Source organism: Arachis ipaensis, chromosome B8 (assembly GCF_059453495.1).
Source record: "Arachis ipaensis isolate K30076 ecotype BB chromosome B8, ASM5945349v1, whole genome shotgun sequence".
Taxonomy (NCBI): domain Eukaryota; kingdom Viridiplantae; phylum Streptophyta; class Magnoliopsida; order Fabales; family Fabaceae; genus Arachis; species Arachis ipaensis.
The window spans coordinates 28,426,868-28,446,574 of record NC_142443.1 but is presented as its reverse complement, the minus strand read 5'-3'; the positions used below and the strand labels follow the sequence as shown (position 1 = coordinate 28,446,574).

The 19,707-nt window shown below is 35.5% G+C and overlaps 1 pseudogene; it reads right to left on the bottom strand.

Moving 5' to 3' along the window:
• Nucleotides 1–9,124: 9,124 nt before the first annotated feature.
• LOC148547537 (protein FAR1-RELATED SEQUENCE 5-like) lies at nt 9,125–10,413 on the bottom strand (annotated as a pseudogene).
• Between the last annotated feature and the right edge of the window lie 9,294 nt (nt 10,414–19,707).

The following is a 19,707-nucleotide window of genomic DNA, read 5'->3' as shown; positions in this document are numbered from 1 at the left end:
ATGTTGTAAGCATCTAAATTTGGGACATAACCAAAACCATAAATAGAGAAATATGATCTACCGTGCTCCATGTGGGTGTCCAAAATTTTTCTAGAATGTCTTGTTGTTGGATTCCATACTAAAAGTCTTGTGTCGTTTTGGTCCCAGGAGAACTTGACACATATGTTCCCATTTGACGTTCTGACGATACGAAACCACCCAAAAGAGCCAACTCCGAAAGGTTGCTAAACATTAATAGGTTCTCCCGAAACAGCATCCACTATGACTAGTGAATCTGAACCCATTAAGAGTATTGAATATCCAACATAAAACAAAACATGTTGATCTAACACAACTTGTCTTCGCATGTGCTCTAAGCATGTGTTCGGTTGGCTTAGGCGTTGGAGTCAGAATTTATTCAAGCACATACATCTTCCTACTACTTTGGCACTACTTCGCAAAAAAATTTCTTGAAGCAGTTCATCCGGAATAACCGGTAATGGAAGATAATTTAGTTGGAATTCACTCATTTCTTCTCTAGGCATGGTTGGCAGTGTAGCTTTTTGGTAAGTAAATGTATGATGTAGTTTATTTGCTAGAAGTCCTCGGTTGTTTTATAAGATATGAAGTTAAATTTGTCCAAGCGATTAATTGTGTGAGATGTTACATCCAATCAAAATTGGGATGGCAGAACATTGTATTACCGGTATCATTGTTATGAGTTAGAATAACCTGTTGTTGACCAGAAAAGGTTCTCGTCTCCCAACATTTTTTCATTGCCTATGCGAACACATAAATTCAGTGGGAGTTCCAACAAACTTGATTAAATCTTATTTTTTCATTATATGCTTCTTAATTTTGCAAATAACAACTGGCTAGACATTTTCATTATGGAAGAGAAACGGCTACAATTCAATTCTATTGGTTTAAAATGTGTCTTTATTTTGCTATTAGAATCATTAATCAGACCTACCGATTACGTTGCAAGTTGTTTTTAAAAATTTTTTAAATCAAATCCGAGGGTGGCATTTGTTTAAAAAAAATAGTAAATTGTAGGATCCAATTCATGGCATCTAATAAATCTGATGGTCAAATTTATACCCTTTAAATAAAAAAGTACCATAATCAAGCATTAGAGCCTTATAATCCATCATCCTAAAAATCACCATTTCCATTCCAATATGATGATTTATGCAGCTTATGTACACTCTTGTTATTTATGTTTCACTACCTAAGTAGGAGGTTACTATTGGGTCGAAGCTTGATCAAAATATTAGATTGCATATCAAATTTGACAAGAAGGATATAAATAACAGTGAGAGCATGACGTAACCGGCTCATCACGTTAACCCAAATGAGTTGCAAGACCAAGTTTTTGATCATATAATAAATGCAATACAAACGAAAACTAATATAAATTACTGCAAAAACAACCATAACATGTCTTCATAACTTATTACAAATATTAAAGTATGACCACACTAAGTAAATAAAACACTTATTTAAAGGACATAGTTAGAACTCAGAGCAGATTTCCTTTCCCATTAACCATTCTTTCCTCCTTTTATATATTTCACTGAAGTATGTCTTTGATGTTTGAAGCACTTCCTATGATTTTAAATTGAACGGTTTCATGATGAGATCAATAGCCAGCCGCAAATTTGTGCTATCATTTACCTGAGTTAAAAAAATTTTGATGTAAGCATACGTAAGATTTTAAAAGAGTATACGAAACCATGAATCGAATTTTTTAATTACATGGATTATGTAGTCATCCCGCCATTGGCACTCCCTCATCCAGGTAGCCACCCAAACACCACAATCATTCCTTGCACATTAAAAACATTTTGTTATAATCTATAATTACGTTAATTTCTTACCGTAAAGGATCATAGCACAAGAAACAGGATTATTTAGCATATCATGGTCCATAAACAAAGCTGGAAGAAAAAGCAGTGTATAGTACATTAACAATATAAATACCATTGTAGCATCCTTAAATTGTGATAAAAAATAATTATTCAACACAAACTAACAAAAGAATAAATGTCTGGTCAGTTCTTTAGAAATCAACTAGCCAGATAAAATTGTTTGGTATCTTACAAGTCATCCCTTTGCTTGCCAATCCCGACAAGGTTTATTATAGGAAAATCTGAAATTACTGGTCTGTGTGTTGACTGGTAAGCATAAAAGGTTGAGTCATCAAGCATCTCCTCAACAAACAAAGCCTATAATGAGAGTAAAATTTATTTCATATGTATCAAGTCTTTTGAGTGTTCAAGTAATATAGAATCTCTAGTTCTTGTCATTAGAAGTGTTAGAGCATTACCATTAGTTTGACACTACGACGGCGCCTGGTTTTGCTTGAGATGCATGGCTTAGAATCTAGTAATATAAGGTGCCTTTTTTTTTATGTCTATTACAACTAGGTACCAGTGCATGTTATCCTCATTCATTGGAACGAAAATCTAACATTATTACACACATAAGTGATATTCAAATAAGAATTTAGTATTAACAAAAACATGTACTGTGATCCATGAAGTACAAACTTACCTTGCATAGGTTTTCAAACTCTCCCATGGATTTCTCAGCGTAATAGTGTTTCAAAGTCTTTGGCGAGTGACTCCAATTAAGGACAAATTGCTAAAATTTGAGTTTACCAGTATATGTATAAGCAAATAATGCAAAAATAAACGTAAACCAACCCATGAACAATTGTTTGCACTCACCAAAAATGTAGTCGGTAAAAACCACATGCAGGAAAACCTGGTGTCCTTACGTGCATCAGCCATGATCATGCTTGATGTCAAGTTTATTATCTAGTTTAGCATTGGAGGTTTGACGACCATTAAGAAAAATATAAACGCAATTATTCCCTTACTACAACATGTTTGTATGGTTATAAATTCTTTCACGAAATTAAATAATGGTAATGAGGGAGATCCATACCTCATCCACCAATGGTTTGTTTGGTAGTAGAGTATACATGACTCTCTTATTAGCGTGTCACAAGTTTGTCTGTGAAATTATCTCTGAATTTATATCATCATCTATCAAATTTAAACCAAATACGTACGTAACGACTGAAACTTCGTCTTTGCACAATGCCATATCATCTGAGGGACAAAACAGAACAAGCATCCACTGAGATAATGATTAGTTACCCGTTAGTTATTAATACTTATATAACACAGAAGACCTATAATACAACGTTAATAGGAGATAACCCACTGCAAGTATCTTTGCGAACTCCTTCCTTAGTGGCAACTTGCGATCATCTGAGTTGAAGTAGCTAATATACACAACTTTGTCTACGCTATTCGGTATGATTAGTTCTATATCTGTCTTTCAGTACCATCATCACAGAACAGATTACGGCAAATTACGTATTCACCGGGCGTGGTTTGTTCACACTTCGAAGACTTTGAACAACACTCCATATCTTGATGCGAAGTTGAATCTGCGCCTTGTTGAATACTAGACATGTTGGATATGTTCTTTTTGGATGAATCTAGATTCTTCTCAAGTGTACCTGATGGCATACTGAATCCGCTCATGATCACAGGCATTAATGTAGGGTTGAAGTTATCGGCCAGACCATTTCAAAGATTAACGTGTGTAGCATAGTTCCGAACAATGGATAACACGTTTTGGCCAGGAAAGCAATCAGGTTAGACAGTGTATTCATCATGGTCGACATTTGCGTCACTACATCTTTTAGGGAGCCTTCTTCGGCGGTAATTCTACCGAAGTCCTCGCCAATATCTTTATCGGTTCCACTATTAAACTTTACATGTAGGCACTGGTCATGCATGGTGCTTCTGTGGAGACTGCGATAAACAACACATAAAATTTGTCGATATTCTATTAGGATTCAATTTAAAATATGAATGATAATTTATTGGAATACATTTTATTTCTAACCTGGATGACAGTTCTATGACTTCCTTATCGACGACTTTCCTTGAAATTTTCCTAGTTTGTTTATTTTTTGCTTCGTCATCTCCTTTTTCTATCTTTTGTGTTGAGTGTCACTTCCCTTTGCCCACCATTGGATGTTTGGGTTTTGTAAATTTTTTTTAAAAAATAAACAAGAAAAATATTGAAACATGTAGCTTTAATGAGTTGCACTCCACTACCAACCACAATTTCTTAAAATAATAACAAACATGGTGGCTAGACCTTATTATTCAAGGAGTTCTGACAGCAGATTGATATTTCTAGACCCCTAATATATGAAGTTGTTAACGTAGTCAGATAATAAACTTTCCTAACATTTTTCCAATGATTTATTTCATTTAAAACTCTATTTTCTGATTGGTTAAACAGAAGGCTCCATACTTTCGACTAAAATTTGTAGTTTTCACTAAGTGTTGTTCTTTCCATGCATTAGTTGATTTATTTAACCAACATTGAATTGTTTGTATTATTCAAAGCTAGTTAAAGTTTTCATGCAACTGTGTCATTCATTAGTTATAAGTGTTTTAATTTCAGTAATGAATGCTTGTCTCCAAAAAATTTAATTATCATTTGTCTGCATGTAAAACTAATTAAAATTTTGATCCATTTTTATTATGATAAAAAAGTAATTATCTCCAAAAAATATTAATTATCATATTCATATGTATGATCTATTTTTATCAAAATTGTATGTAGATAATTATTTTAGGTTGTTATCATAAACTTGATATTTTTTTTCCAACTACCGTTCAGTAAAAAATTAATTGACGCAACATTAGACTCCATCAACTTAGCCACAAAAGCTAGGTTTGAATATCATACACGTATTGGGTCAATAACGCGAAGAAAGAGTATATTTTTTCCATTTCCTATGAGTTATATTCCCTTTCATTAATGTTGTATTACATTACCTGTCTCCCATAGAGTTCTACGTCTTATTCTTTGTCTTGAACACTCTTCATCTAATTTATTGCTTATTGACTTTTTGCATTTCTCTTTTTACCATCACCTATATAGTTCTAGGAGAATCAACTTACCAACTATTTTCCCAAAACCAAAAAGATAACCCACGTTCTCCAAACGTAAATTACAATATAATAACACCCCGAACCCTTAACCCATAAATCCTAAACCCATACACACTCTAAGTCTAAACCATAAACCTATAAACCCTAAACCACCAAACCCTTTAGTCTTGAGCCTTGAGCCTTGAGCTCTAACCCATAACCCATAAACCATAAACACTAAACCCTAAATCATAAATCCTAAACCCTAAACCCTAAATCAATAACCATAAACTGTAAACCACAAACCCCAAACCCAAAACCCTAATGCCTGACCCCTAAATCCTATACCCCAAATCAAGAAACCCGAACCCCAAACTCTATACCATAAACCCTAAACCCTAAATGTTAAACCATAAACCATAAACCCTAAACCATAAACCCCTCAGCACTGAACCATGAGCCTGACCCCTGAGCCCTAAACCATAAACACTAAATCCTAAACCATAAACCCTAAATTGTAAACCAAAACCCTTAAACCCTAAATCATAAACACTAAACTCTAAACCCTAAACCATAAACACTAAACCCTAAACCCTAAACCATAAACCCTAAACACTAAACCATAATAAATAAACCCTAAACCATAAACATTAAACCCTAAACCATAAATCCTAAACACTAAACCATAATCACTAAACCATAAACCCTAAATCCTAAACCCTAAACCATAAACCATAATCACTAAACCCTAAACCCTAAACCCTAAACCATACACCTCTGAACCCCTAAACCCTAAATCCTGAACCATAAACCCTAAAACTCAAACCCCAAATCCCAATATTCAAACACTAAATCCTAAATCCTAAACCCCAAACACCGAACCCTAAACAATAAACTATAAACCATAAACACTAAACCGTAAACACTAAACCCTAAACCTTAAATCCTAAACCCTAAATTCTGAACCACAAATCCCAAACCCCAAACCCTAATGCCTAAACCCTAAACAATAAATACTAAACTCTACACCATAAACTGTAAACCCTAAATCTCAAACCCCAAACCCTAAACACTAAACCGCAAACCCTAAACCCTAAAGACTAAACCGCAAATCCTAAATCCCAAACACTAAACCATAAACCCTTAACCCTAAGTCATAAACCATAAACCCATAAAGCCTAAAACCTAAACTCTAAACCATAAATTAGTGACCATACCCTTAACCCCAAACTCTGAACCCTAAACCCTAAACTCTAAATCCCAAACCCCATTCCCCAAACCATATAACCTAAACCCTAAACCCTAAATCCCGTACACAGATCCCTAAACCCTCATCCCCCAAACCTAAAACAATAATAAAAATAAAATTATTGAAAGTATTTAAAAAGAGTACTAAAATATGTTATTTTATATGTTATTTTTAATGTCATATTATATTTTTTTAGTAATTTAACTAATTATGTATTTACCTGATTTTAACTAATATTAATCAATTTAACTTATTTTTTTCCCTATTATAATTAGGTTAATCAAGTTTCTTCTATTAGATTAATCAACTCTAAATCGTACCAAGTGGTATCCATAGGCCACATAATATGAAGGCCATTAATTAATATTCCATGGTAGGTGATGGTTAGTCTAGGACAACGAGCAACAACATATTACCATAAATTAGTGACCATATTGCATGCGTACAAAAACGAGGCCTCGACTGGGTCGAGTGACCATAATACTATAATTCATAACATTCCATACTTTGTCGCATGCAACATGGATAGTCGAAGGAAGTCCGCAGGCATGACCACTAAATGTTTGGACATGTTTCATGGCATTGATCGAACTACCATTAAGATGCTGACACAATTCCTTCACTGTGACGTGACACATTCTTTGATGGTCCCAAAATAGGATCAACTTCCAAACCGTACCCCATACATGAACCTTGTGGTCTCTGATGGTATGAACGCCCATTTCGGTGCTTCTGGACACCAAATCAAAATAGAAAAATTGTATTGACGCGTGGCTAGCTGGAGTTCTACAAAAGGTGCCAAATCAATCTGGACTCTATGCTCAATTTCAAACACAAAAAAACTCAGAATTCCAGGTCTAAATCTTTGATTTTGGTGGCATTGAGAATTCATACCAACCCGACCTCTGGAAGAACAGCCATATGAAAGAAAAGGTAACTTCGAAGCTGCAAAATGTGTCAACAATCCTTCTTTAGAGAAGGCTAAAGATGTTGCTGCAAGGGTATCCTCCAAGTGGCCCTTCTTTGTTATGGAACTAACTGGGCCAATGTTGTCTTCTTGATTGTTGGTAAGCTTATACTATGTGCAACCTCTTGTGTTAATGATATATTCCACCTTAATCATTACACGCACTAATTGTTACTAATTTATCATGTGCTATCATCAGCCCAATGTCCCGCATCTTAGTCACTTCACTGCTCAGAGGCACCCTCTCCTACTTATCCACGACCACATAGAGGTTGAAGCTACATACACAAGATACAGTGGAAAAAGAAATGGTAGCTTCGGGGTTATTTCTGGAGCATGGAAAACTTTTGCTTCCTTGTGCAACTTCAAGCCAAGCGGTGTAGGGGTCTTTGAGGTCATCTCCATTGATCCGCTCACAATCATCTAGGTTCGATGCAGATAGGATGCTCCAAGATCAAGGGCTTATTGTCTCCTGTCCCTGAATTTACAATATCTTTGCGTATATTTTGCTAAGACTTTCAGTATGTAGTAGGTGATAATTTAGTAACATTACTATCCTTTTTGGTACTTCTACTTGTTTGTGCAGTATTGGGGATTAATACACTTATGGCTTTCAGACAAATTAGTTTTTAACTAGTGATTGCGTACTATTGCACACCTCCATCTTCAATGATCGTCTTTCGTTACTTTTACCAATTTTATGATGTTACTGAGCATGTTGAAAGAATTTCCAGGTCGTTAAGTTACTAGAATTATTTTTAAATTTTTTACCTATTTGTTGTGTTGTTTTGTGACTATATTTTTCAAAAAAATAAAATAAAATAATGATTTCAAGCAAAAAGGTTACATTAGAACGGATTTAGGAAATGGCTAAATACAAATAAACCGAACTCAGAACCTTGCGTTCAAACCCCTCTTCCCTGAAAACCCCTCTACCTTTACTATTTCCTTTTTGTCATTATTGTCATCAAACTCTTTATACTCATCACCACCACTTATTAGAGGATTCCACAAAATTTTTTTACACTAAACAATTGTAAACACTAAACCCCAAATGAATCAAGCCTAATTATCCAATGTTTGATATCTTCAATGTTGATCCTAGAAGGACCAGGTTGAACTTTCCCCGCCGTATACAATTCCTTTGGTGGTCTGGATTTGTTCATACATTGTAAAATAAGACATGAGTCATTCCCAACCAAATCCAAACATATTTTCTATAACTCGTGCCGTTAGTTTACTACATTAAACCATACATATTGACCCTATATTAGTATTGCACGAAAGTTTGAAAACGGTTGTTCCAATGTAATCAACTTCTCTTATGCATAGCCTCGAACAACGCCATGTAGGATACTTTATCCATAAAGCATTGACAAAGGTAACGGAAATCCGACATCATCCTGTACGTGTGTTGTGGCTTTTGTTTCGTCCATGTCATGTTTATTGCATTCATTGTTTGTGAATGAGTGTCCTTGCTGTTGGTGTGATAGATTGACCTCTTGATTTCATAAAGTACTTAATACACAAATCATAATCTGGCATAAACGCATCATGGTAGACCCCGCGTATTGTTTAAAAGGAGTTGTACACACCTATTTTGCATAGTGTAAGTTTCGGGAGTCTACTCCATTGTGGGACATCCCATCCATGGATACCCTGTTTTCATGGAGATTCAACTATTTTAAAAAATAAACAAAAAAGTTTCATAAAACATGATGTACATTTATGTACCCAATTAATTGGAAGAATAGAACAGGTTGAGATTCAAGCAATAACCTCATAAAACGTGTTGTGTTTACCATTCCATTTCCTCAAATCCTTGGCCATAAATTTACTAGCTCCACCCTTTTTAAAAACATGCGTACATAGACGTTAACCATCACATAATTTCATGTTTTTGAAATGGACACCTACCAAATAGTTTTCACCAGCATCAACTCAATTGTAATAAGAAAATCATACCTTCGTCTTAGGTCGTGATAGGTCTTCAGACTTAACTGAATTCAACTTCGAAGAATTAGCATACCTTTGTTGGCTGAAATCAACCTTGGCTGATGCATTCCTATTTGATTGCTCGCAAGGGATACCTTGCTCACTATCATGCATCAGATCTGGACAGCGCTTGTAGTAATGACCGTACTTGTGGAAATAAAAGCATGCTCTCTTCTTCCTCCAAGAAGACCTCTTGAAAGGGGCACCTTTACATTTGACAACAAACAGATCATTGATGCCTTCCACATTCGGTTCTGGAGTGGATGTGCCATGTTTGCGTGACTGCAAGCGAATAATTAGCTTCACAAACTCAGTCTAGACTTCATAAAATCAGTAACGTTTTTACAAGCATTATCACACAGCTTTTTGCAATTGGATGCCAATGCACCAACTCAAAACTTTAAGACCCTTTCAACGTTCTCGTTCACAGGTATTATTGGGCTAATAAATTCATTCTTTGCATTCATAGTCCACCTTTTGTATATCAGACTCCGGAAACACAAGGAGGTTTTCAAACTTCATGGCACAGAAAATGTGACTACAAGGAATGCCACATGATTCAAACAGCTTGCACTAGCACGCGAACTGATTTTTACTTCTGTCGAATTCCACCCGTCGATCTTTGGTTGGGTCTCCGAGAGCAGTCACATTGAACTCGACCTTGTCCGAGACCATGCTTAATACCTTGATATTCAAAGCCTCTGCCCTCTGAATCTCATTACGAATTTCCTTAAAAATGTTGCGAGTGAAATAACATGATGCAAATCTTTCATATGCCTCCAACGAAGTAATCATGACTGGCTTAGAGCACTGAGACTTAAAGTCAGCTACTAATTCATTGTTTTGATACTCCTTTAAGGCCCTATCCAGGTTATGCATGAAGTTGATGAATGTATTCTTGCAATTAACGTCAAATTTGATGAGAGAGTTTATACCTTCACACTGTGACGTCATCCTTATGTACCCAAAAAACTTTTCCCTTAAGAAATAATAGGACTACATCGCACGAGTTTCGTAAGTCTTTTTCATCCACGTATTCCCAACAAGGTTGTGCTTATCCAAAATGGCTTCCCATCTTCGATCAAAGTCTATGCTGTCGTTGTTGTCGTATATAAGACCCTTAAAATCCCTAGGAAATTAAGATTCTTTATATTTTCACATGCATTTCTCTGAAGATGCGATCCGCATAACCGATGGGTCGCATCAGGAAGAACATTCTTTATTGCATCTCGCATGGCAAGGTGATGACGAAATTAATGTATCTTCCGTAATTAATTATCGGCAAGTGCACCAGATCGTATCAAGTAATAAAACTCACAAGAGTGTGGTCGATCCCACGAGGATTAATGGATTAAGCAAGCAATAGTTGATTAATTATTCTAGTTAGACGATTCAATTTTGAGTGATAAGCAAACAAGGAATGTAAATGACTTGAAATTAAATGAAAGCAATAAAGAACAAAAAAGTAAATGATAAGAATGTAAAGTGCTGAAAATTAAAGTGCAAGAATGTAAATTGTAAGGAATGGAAAGTATAAGAAAGTAAAGTGCAAGAAAGTAAATAACTAGAAAGTAAAACTAAGTGAAGCATTTCTACAAACACTTGGAAGGCACAAATGTGTAAAAGTAAATAAAGCTATAAATGTGCATAAGTAAATGACAAGAATTAAAGACAAGAAGTAAATAACAAGAATTAAGAATGAAATTAACATTGAGATCAAGAGATATTGCATTCTTAGGATCAATAGTTTTCATCTCCTCTTCAATCATGCAACTCATTGACCTCTTGGCAATCATGAGTGATTGAATCCCAATGTCTTGGTAATTCAATCTCCCCAATCTTGATCAATAGCCAATTTCTTGGTCTAATTGCTCATGAGAAAAGATGAAGAATGGTCCCTAATTATACCACACACTTTTTTAGACCCAAATAATGGATAGATTAAATGTCATAATATCCCATCCATACCCAAATCTACTCAAGTGTGAGAAGGATTTTCAAGCATCATTCTATGATTCCTTTCCCAAGGTTCACATAGAATTCATGTACATTCAATCTCTTTCCCAAGATAATTGAATGCTTAAATGAAGAACGAAAATCCTTCAAGTAAATCAAAGAGAGATGAAGAGAAGAAGAAGAATAAAAATAAATTAATCTATCAAATAGCAATAGAACTCTCTTTCCCAATGTTGGAAATTAGAAGCTCATAACTAAATATTTACAAAAGTGTATATGAAAGAAATGGAAGAAGAGAAGAGGATGAGAGTGAAAGGAGAGTGGAGTCACCTCCACCCCTCCATGGTGTGTGTAAAATGATGAATCTAAAGCCCCATTTATAAGCTACCTAAATTACAAATTCAAATGAAATTACAATCAAATGCAAATTTCCTAATTACTTCTAGATGATTCTTGTGGCCTTGATTGATTGTTAATTGTGGCTTCACTTGGGCTTATGAAATTTTAATTCTCTTCATGGAAGCTTGAAACATTGAAGAATAAATGAAGGAATTTGAGTATTTGGAAGTGGCCCAATGTGGAGTGTCATTGAAGTGGCATTTTGGGCTTTTGAAGGTTTGGGAAACCTTACTCGCTGAAATATTGATCTATTTGGGTCCCCCAATTAAATGCCCACTATAAACTGTTATATATCATTGAAAAGACTTGGATCTCAGCTTTCTAACGCCGCTGGAAGCATGTTATTTGGACTTCTCTAACCCAAGTTATGATCTTTTAAAGGTGAAGAGGTCAGTCTGGCATGTTTGCTGAAAATTTGGCCCGGCGTGCCACGCCCAGACATGCCTAGCCACACACCGGGTATGTAGCGCTGAATGAATTGCGATTTGAACCCTCAAATCTAGTGTCCACTATAAAATGTTATATATGGTTGGAAAGCTCTGGAAGTCTACTTTCCAATGAAGCTAGAATAACCTCATTTAGAGCTTTGTAGCTTGAGTTATACTTGTTGGAGTGTGAAGAGGTCAGGATTGTAAATCCTCTTTGCTTCTCTTTGAGTTTGTTTCCAACTCTTTTGTCACCTTGGGAGTGTGCTTCCTCTATTAGTGCTTTTATTGCTTCTTTTTTATCATTTTCTACAAAATTCATTAACTCAAGCAATCAAAGCAATATTCAACACTAAAAGGGAGGCGCGTAATGGCGGCGGTTTTTTTCTTGATTAGCGGCTGTTTTAAACTACCACAAAATCAATGGCCGACGGTTCATCATACCGCCAAGGATATTGGCGCCGGCACTAGGTTTGGTCGCAGTTTTTAGTAATTGGCGGTATGACCGCCACTAGATCAATATTTCGCGGCCATCGTACAAAAAATCGCCGGCAAATGCGAGTGACACGATTTCTGTCATGTTTACCGGCGGTTCTAAAACCGCCGCTATTTTCCTAGTTGTTTTCGAGTGGACGCGGTTTTCGCGGCGATTCTAAAACTGCCCCGAAACGGAAATAAGGTTTTCGGCACAGTTATCGGCGGTTGTAAACTGCCGCAATACCAATAAGATAAATTCACACTCTTCAGCGGTTCAAAACCGCCACTAAATAAAGAAAAATTAAAAAAAAAAAAGAAAATTTGGATTTTTTTTAAATAAATCGTACAATTTTTTTTAAATACTATAGAACTATTTTTTTTGGCATTTTTAATTTTTTATTATTTTAAGAGTTAATATTTTCAACCTCAGAATCCAAACTTGTATCAAAAACAAAAAATTATCTACAAAACAAAATAATATATTCATGAAAGTACGAAGAAGACAAATTTTCTACAAAGAGTTGTATAATCTAATTCAAAAAAAGTTTACTTCAAACCAAAATAAAACTAATCCTAATACATTATTCTTCACTCTATCATTTCATGGAACTCATCCCTGCAGCGATGTCTGGTGGGAGCTCTTCACCCTGCCGTTGGTACAGATAAATCAGAGCATTCTCCATCGCCTTCCTCTTCAACTTCTAGCATTCCAGCTCTGCCTGCAGTTCTAACAGCTTCCTCTAGGTCTCCTCTACTTGGACTCCGTTGATAGGCGCACGTGAATTCGGTCCAACACCCACACCACGTACTCTACCAGGTTTCTCTTTTTCGAAAACCTGAGCAATGCAATCATTTTGAGACAACAATCTAGAAGACTCATCCTGTTGCTCAATCTCCTCAATTCTTTCCTACAGAAACAAATTAGCAAATACAATCATTTGGATCATGGATCCATCTCATGTCAAGAACACGCTAAACAAGATGATTAATGGTATCACTTTCATTATAATAACACACAACTATAAATGAAAAAATTGGTCTCAAAAGTTTATTTACATAAAACAACCAAAATAGAGATCATAATTTCATCGATCAATTATAAAAAGTAGTACTTATACCAATTACTCTTGCTTCATCATTGATATAAGAGCCATATTTTTTTGTGCACTTTGATCCATAACTCTCCTCTACCGACTCTTCTCCCTTGTTCTTCTGACTGTATCAACAAAGTTTATACCATCACCATATTCCACACAATCAAGAGAACTTAAGTCATAGAAATAGTTTTAAGGTGAGTGAATAAAAAAGTAAAGTACCTCTTCTTCCATCCGCCATGCAAAGCTTTTCGAACCACCAGTGTGGGTATATAGTTGCTTTGATCGATTAGACGCGCTTTTCCTGCACTTCTCCTGTTGGTCCATCAGAGACAAAGGGCAATTAGAAACTGATTTAAAAAGACTCAATGCTAAATAAATTGTAATGTTGTGTACCAATGAGTTACTAGATTACCTTTGATGCATTCGTTATAAACCTTGTCTTTAGTGGTAATCTTACATCAACTTTACTCACAGGTAGAAAATTTTCCATAGTTAGATCCTAGCAGACCAAGCATGCCACTCAACAGTCCAGCTTCGTCTCCAATTGCTTGCTTTGCGTTGTTGAACCTGAGCACGATCTTCCTACCGTTAGGCCATTCCATAGCCTCCCTCACGCTTAGTCTTGCCGGCTTGATTGTGCCGTCAGAATCTATAAGCCAAATATAATACGTCATATGTGTATCCATTGTGGACAGCATGCGAAGAAATTAATATATAGCATAGAGTTTAAATCTGATAGATAAAGAAAAATTATTAAATACGTTACCGATTATCTTAACTGCCCAAAACTCTGTAGTCTTGTGTTTTTTGCGACGCTGAGCACTAGAATCAACAATGGGGTCATAAGCTTCTTGATCAAGTGAATCTACATAATTTGTATTAGCTACCAAGTTTACGTGGCCTGGCTCCGAATTCTGAATATTAGTTGTGCTCGTTTGTGGAGCAGACCTTGGTACACTGCGTGGCAGATGGAATGGGCGTGCATTTGCAGGGACACTATCACCGCTGTCTGGGAGCATTTCAGAGTCATCGCGGTGGGCAGCCGAAGCCGGAGATGGAGCCGTGTGAGGTTGCTGACATCCTGGTCCTAATTTTGTTTTTTTCGTGTAACGACCTTTCTAAGCCATCTTAAAAGATAAATGACACCTATTTTTCAGCTAAAACGAATCACAATGAATGAAAGTCAAATCATGATGTATAGTTTCGTAATTCATAATTAAAGAATTAGCTGCTGAAAAACGAAAATTTTTCATGAAGTCAATTATCATACAATAATAAAATTAAAATAGTACGTAAAGAGTACATAGAAAATATACAAAAATAAAAAATATTGTTATGTATTTTTTATTGAAAAATTATAAAAATGAAATTAAAATATATAAACTAAAATTATAACTATTCTACTGAATTAAATTTATAAATCGTAAAATTTTTTTATTGTTATCATGAACTAAAGTATAATAATAATAATAATAATAATAATAATAATAATAATAATAATAATAATAATAATAATAATAAAAAATTTAGTTCATGATAACAATAAAAAGGTGAATTACCCTAATATCAAATACAACAAATAACACTCAAGTATTCACTCAGACAAGCAATTAGCCATGGAATTATATTCTAATGTGTTGGTATCTGTGTTTGGATACTGTTGACTAAATCAAATCAAAATCAGATTCCTAATTCCTTTCTTGAATCTTTTATGTAAATAGAATTAATTATAAATCTTTTCCCTTTTGGGTTTAGCTTAATTTTAGGGATTTTATGATTAGAAATCTTTCCTTTATTTTAGGCTAGTATTTTTCCTTTCTTTCCTATTTTCTAGTTATTTCTATTTCTGTAATTCCTCTATAAAGAGGCTGATTCCCTGTACATTTGATAATACAATACATTCAAACACTTCAATTTGGTATCAGAGCAGGATCTCTGCACTGTGCCTCTGATTTATAGCTATGGCTGACAGTTCCTCAGTCATTAATCCTGAACAGAAGGAGAACACCACTCCTACTCCCACTGCTCATGAGGCTGAAAAATCATCATTGAGTAAGGAACAGGTTGAGCAGCTCATAAGGCTGTTAAATTCCAGTTCTGTGTCTAGTACTCCTAGTGGTTCTTTGGCTCAAACAGGTAATTTTAGTATTCCTATGTCCCTTAACTGCACCTCCTCAAACTTGAATGCACCATGGATTGTTGATTCAGGTGCATCTGACCATATGACCAGCCTCTCCCCTTTATTTAAAACTTATTCTCCTTGCTTTGAAAATGAAAAAATTAGAGTTGCTGATGGTAGTTTTTCATCTATTGCTGGAAAAGGTACAATTAAACTGTCCAAAAACATTGACCTAAGAAATGTCCTACATGTACCAAAGCTTTCTTGTAATCTTCTCTCTATTAGTAAAATCTGCAAGGATTCCAATTGTGCTGTGACATTCTTTGACACTCATGGTATTTTTCAGGACCGGACTTCGGGGAAGATGATTGGCAGTGCTAAGATGATGGATGGGCTTTATCACTTTGAGGATATTTCGGAGGATAAAATAGCTCAAGGATTTAGTGGTATAAGTTCTATGCCTATAAAGGACCAAATAATTCTCTGGCACAATAGACTAGGACACCCTAGTTTTCCATATCTCAAACACTTGTTTCCAAGTTTGTTTAAAAATATTGATTCTTCCTTACTTAAATGTGAAAGTTGTATTCGTTCAAAGAGCCATAGAGCTCCTTATTACTCTCAACCTTATCATGCATCTAAACCCTTCCACTTGATTCATAGTGATGTATGGGGTCCATCAAAAATAACAACTCAATTTGAAAAAAAATGGTTTGTAACTTTTATTGATGACCACACACGACTATGTTGGATCTATCTCATGCATGAAAAATCTGAGGTTTCTAAAATTTTTCAGTATTTTTCAACAATGGTAGAAACATAATTTGACACAAAAATTTCAATATTAAGAAGTGATAATGGCACTGAATACTTTAATAAAAATCTTGGTGAATTTCTTCAAAAGAAAGGTATTCAACATCAATCTACATGCCCCAATACACCCCAACAAAATGGCATTGCTGAAAGGAAGAATAAACACCTTCTTGAAGTAGCACGTGCCATTATGTTTGAGGGTAATGTTCCAAAGTATTTATGGGGAGATGCTGTTCTAACAGCAGCCTATCTCATAAATCGAATGCCCACACGTGTGTTAAATTACTGCACACCGTTGGATACTTTCAAAAAGAATTTTCCAGCATGCAAGTTGCATTCTGACTTACCTTTAAAAGTATTTGGTTGCACTGTGTTTTTACATACACCTTCATATCGAAGTAAACTTGATCCAAGGGCAGAAAAATGCATTTTTATTGGCTATTCCCCAAGTCAAAAGGGTTATAAATGTTTCAATCCACACACCAAGAAATTTCATGTAAGTATGGATGTTACTTTTTTGGAACATGAAACCTTTTTTCAAAAAAATTCTCTTCAGGGAGAGAGTCTAAGGGAAGAAAATTTTTTGCATGAACCTTTACCCACTCCTATCTTACATATTGAGGATACAACTTTCACTAATCAAGTAAATTCTGAAACAATTGCAAAACAAGATGTAAAAACCAATTCTGAAATTGTGCCAGAATTAGTTGGAATCCAAACAGGAAAAGAAATACCACAAGAAAAGGAGCTTCGGTGTTATGTTCGGAAATATCCCAAGAAGACTAGAGACCAGCCCATCATCTCTGTACCAACCCAATCTGAAAACCCGGAAGACAGCCCAACTGTAGTACTTTAGGAACTTCCAGGTAAATCTGAAATTGTCACTTCTAATAATAATTTGCCAATAGCCCTTAGGAAAGAAACCAGAACCTGCACAAAAAAGGTACTTAAAACCAGCACCAACCATCCTATTTCCAATTATGTCTCTTACCAAAATCTCTCTAAAAAACATCGAGCTTTTACTTCTAAAATTACAAATCTGTTTGAGCCTAGGAACATAGAGGAAGCACTAGATGATCCCAACTGGAAATTAGCAGTGATGGAAGAGTGGCATGCACTCAAGAAAAATGAAACTTGGGAGATTGTAGATCTGCCACAGAATACAAAATTGGTTGGCTGCAGGTGGGTTTTTACCATCAAGTGCAATGCTGATGGAAGCATAGAGAGGTATAAGGCTAGGTTAGTAGCTAGGGGATATACATAAACCTATGGAGTAGACTATCGAGAGACTTTTGCTCCAGTTGCCAAACTCAGTTCTGTGCGGATTCTCTTATCTCTTGCTGCGAATTACAATTGGCCTTTACACCAATTGGATATAAAGAATGCTTTCCTGAATGGGGAACTAGAGGAAGAGGTGTTCATGAAACTTCCACCTGGATTTGAAGCTGAACTAGGGAGGAATAAAGTGTGCAAACTAAAGAAATCTCTCTATGGATTGAAACAATCCCCAAGAGCTTGGTTTGAACGACTTGGAATGGTGGTGAAGGGACTTGGTTATACTCAAAGCCAAGCTGACCATACACTTTTCTATAAGCATTCAGCAGCTAATAAAACTGCCATCTTAATTGTATATGTGGATGACATTATTCTGACAGGTGATGACTTTTTGGAGCTAAAAGACTTGAAGGAGAAGCTTGCTAAAGCATTTGAAATCAAAGACCTTGGCTCATTAAAATACTTCCTTGGAATTGAATTTGCAAGGTCTAAGGAAGGCATTTTTATGAACCAACGAAAGTACATCCTAGATCTTTTAAAAGAGACGGGATTACTTGGTTGTAAAGCTGCTGAAACACCTATAGAGCCTAACTTAAAATTGAAGCCAGCTGAACCAGAAAATGTAATGGACAAAGGGAGATATCAGCGGTTGGTAGGGAGGCTAATCTATTTATCCCATACACGCCCGGATATAGCCTTTGCTGTGAGCATGGTAAGCCAGTTTATGCATTCACCTGGTCAAGAACACATGGATGCTGTCTTTAGAATCCTAAGGTACTTAAAAGGGTCGCCTGGGAAAGGGTTACTCTATAAAAAGTATGGACATCTTTAAGTAGAAGCTTATACAGATGCAGATTGGGCTGGGAATGTCATGGATAGAAGGTCAACATCTGGGTATTGTACTTTTGTTGGCGGAAACCTGGTTAGTTGGAAGAGTAAAAAACAGAGTGTTGTGGCACGAAGTAGTGCAGAAGCTGAGTTTAGAGCAGTGGCTCATGGAATATGTGAAGCAATATGGGTAGAGAAAATCCTACAAGAACTAAAAGTTTCCATTTCTCCACCAATGAGGTTGTATTGTGACAACAAATCTGCAATTTCCATTTCTCATAATCCAGTGTTGCATGATAGAACTAAACATGTTGAAGTTGACAAGCATTTTATTAGGAAAAAGATTGAGAGAGGACAGATTTGCATCTCATATGTTCCAACCACGGAACAATTAGCAGATATTCTAACTAAAGGATTACCCAAGAAGACTTTTGATAGCATAATAAGCAAGCTGTCAATGAATGATATCTTCAAGCCAGCTTGAGGGGGAGTGTTGACTAAATCAAATCAAAATCAGATTCCTAATTCCTTTCTTGAATCTTTTATGTAAATAGAATTAATTATAAATCTTTTCCCTTTTGGGTTTAGCTTAATTTTAGGGATTTTATGATTAGAAATCTTTCCTTTATTTTAGGCTAGTATTTTTCCTTTTTTTCCTATTTTCTAGTTATTTCTATTTCTGTAATTCCTCTATAAAGAGGCTGATTCCCTGTACATTTGATAATACAATACATTCAAACACTTCAATTGATACCATACCACCTACTAGCTATTTTTATTTTAACCAAATAAAATTCAATAAAAGGAAAAAAAAATATATATATATATAGGACCATAAAAAAGTAAGAGCTATATCTGGAGAAGTTAATATAATAATGATACCATTATAATAATCTATTCAGATTGTATGATGGATAGTATTAATAATTAGTAAGAGGACGGATGAGAAAGCCAACTAACACAGAGCTTTCCCATTTTTTGGGCAGTGTGAAAGCCCACATTACTTAGGAATTAGGAGATAATAATGTTTGAAAGGGCATAATAGTATGCTTGCATAATCGCATTTTAACATCTAGAGTCGAAAGATATATTGGTGCTTACCAAGACGGCGACGCGAGTGAGGGGTCCTCGTCGGCGACAGCAAGGACATGCACTGGC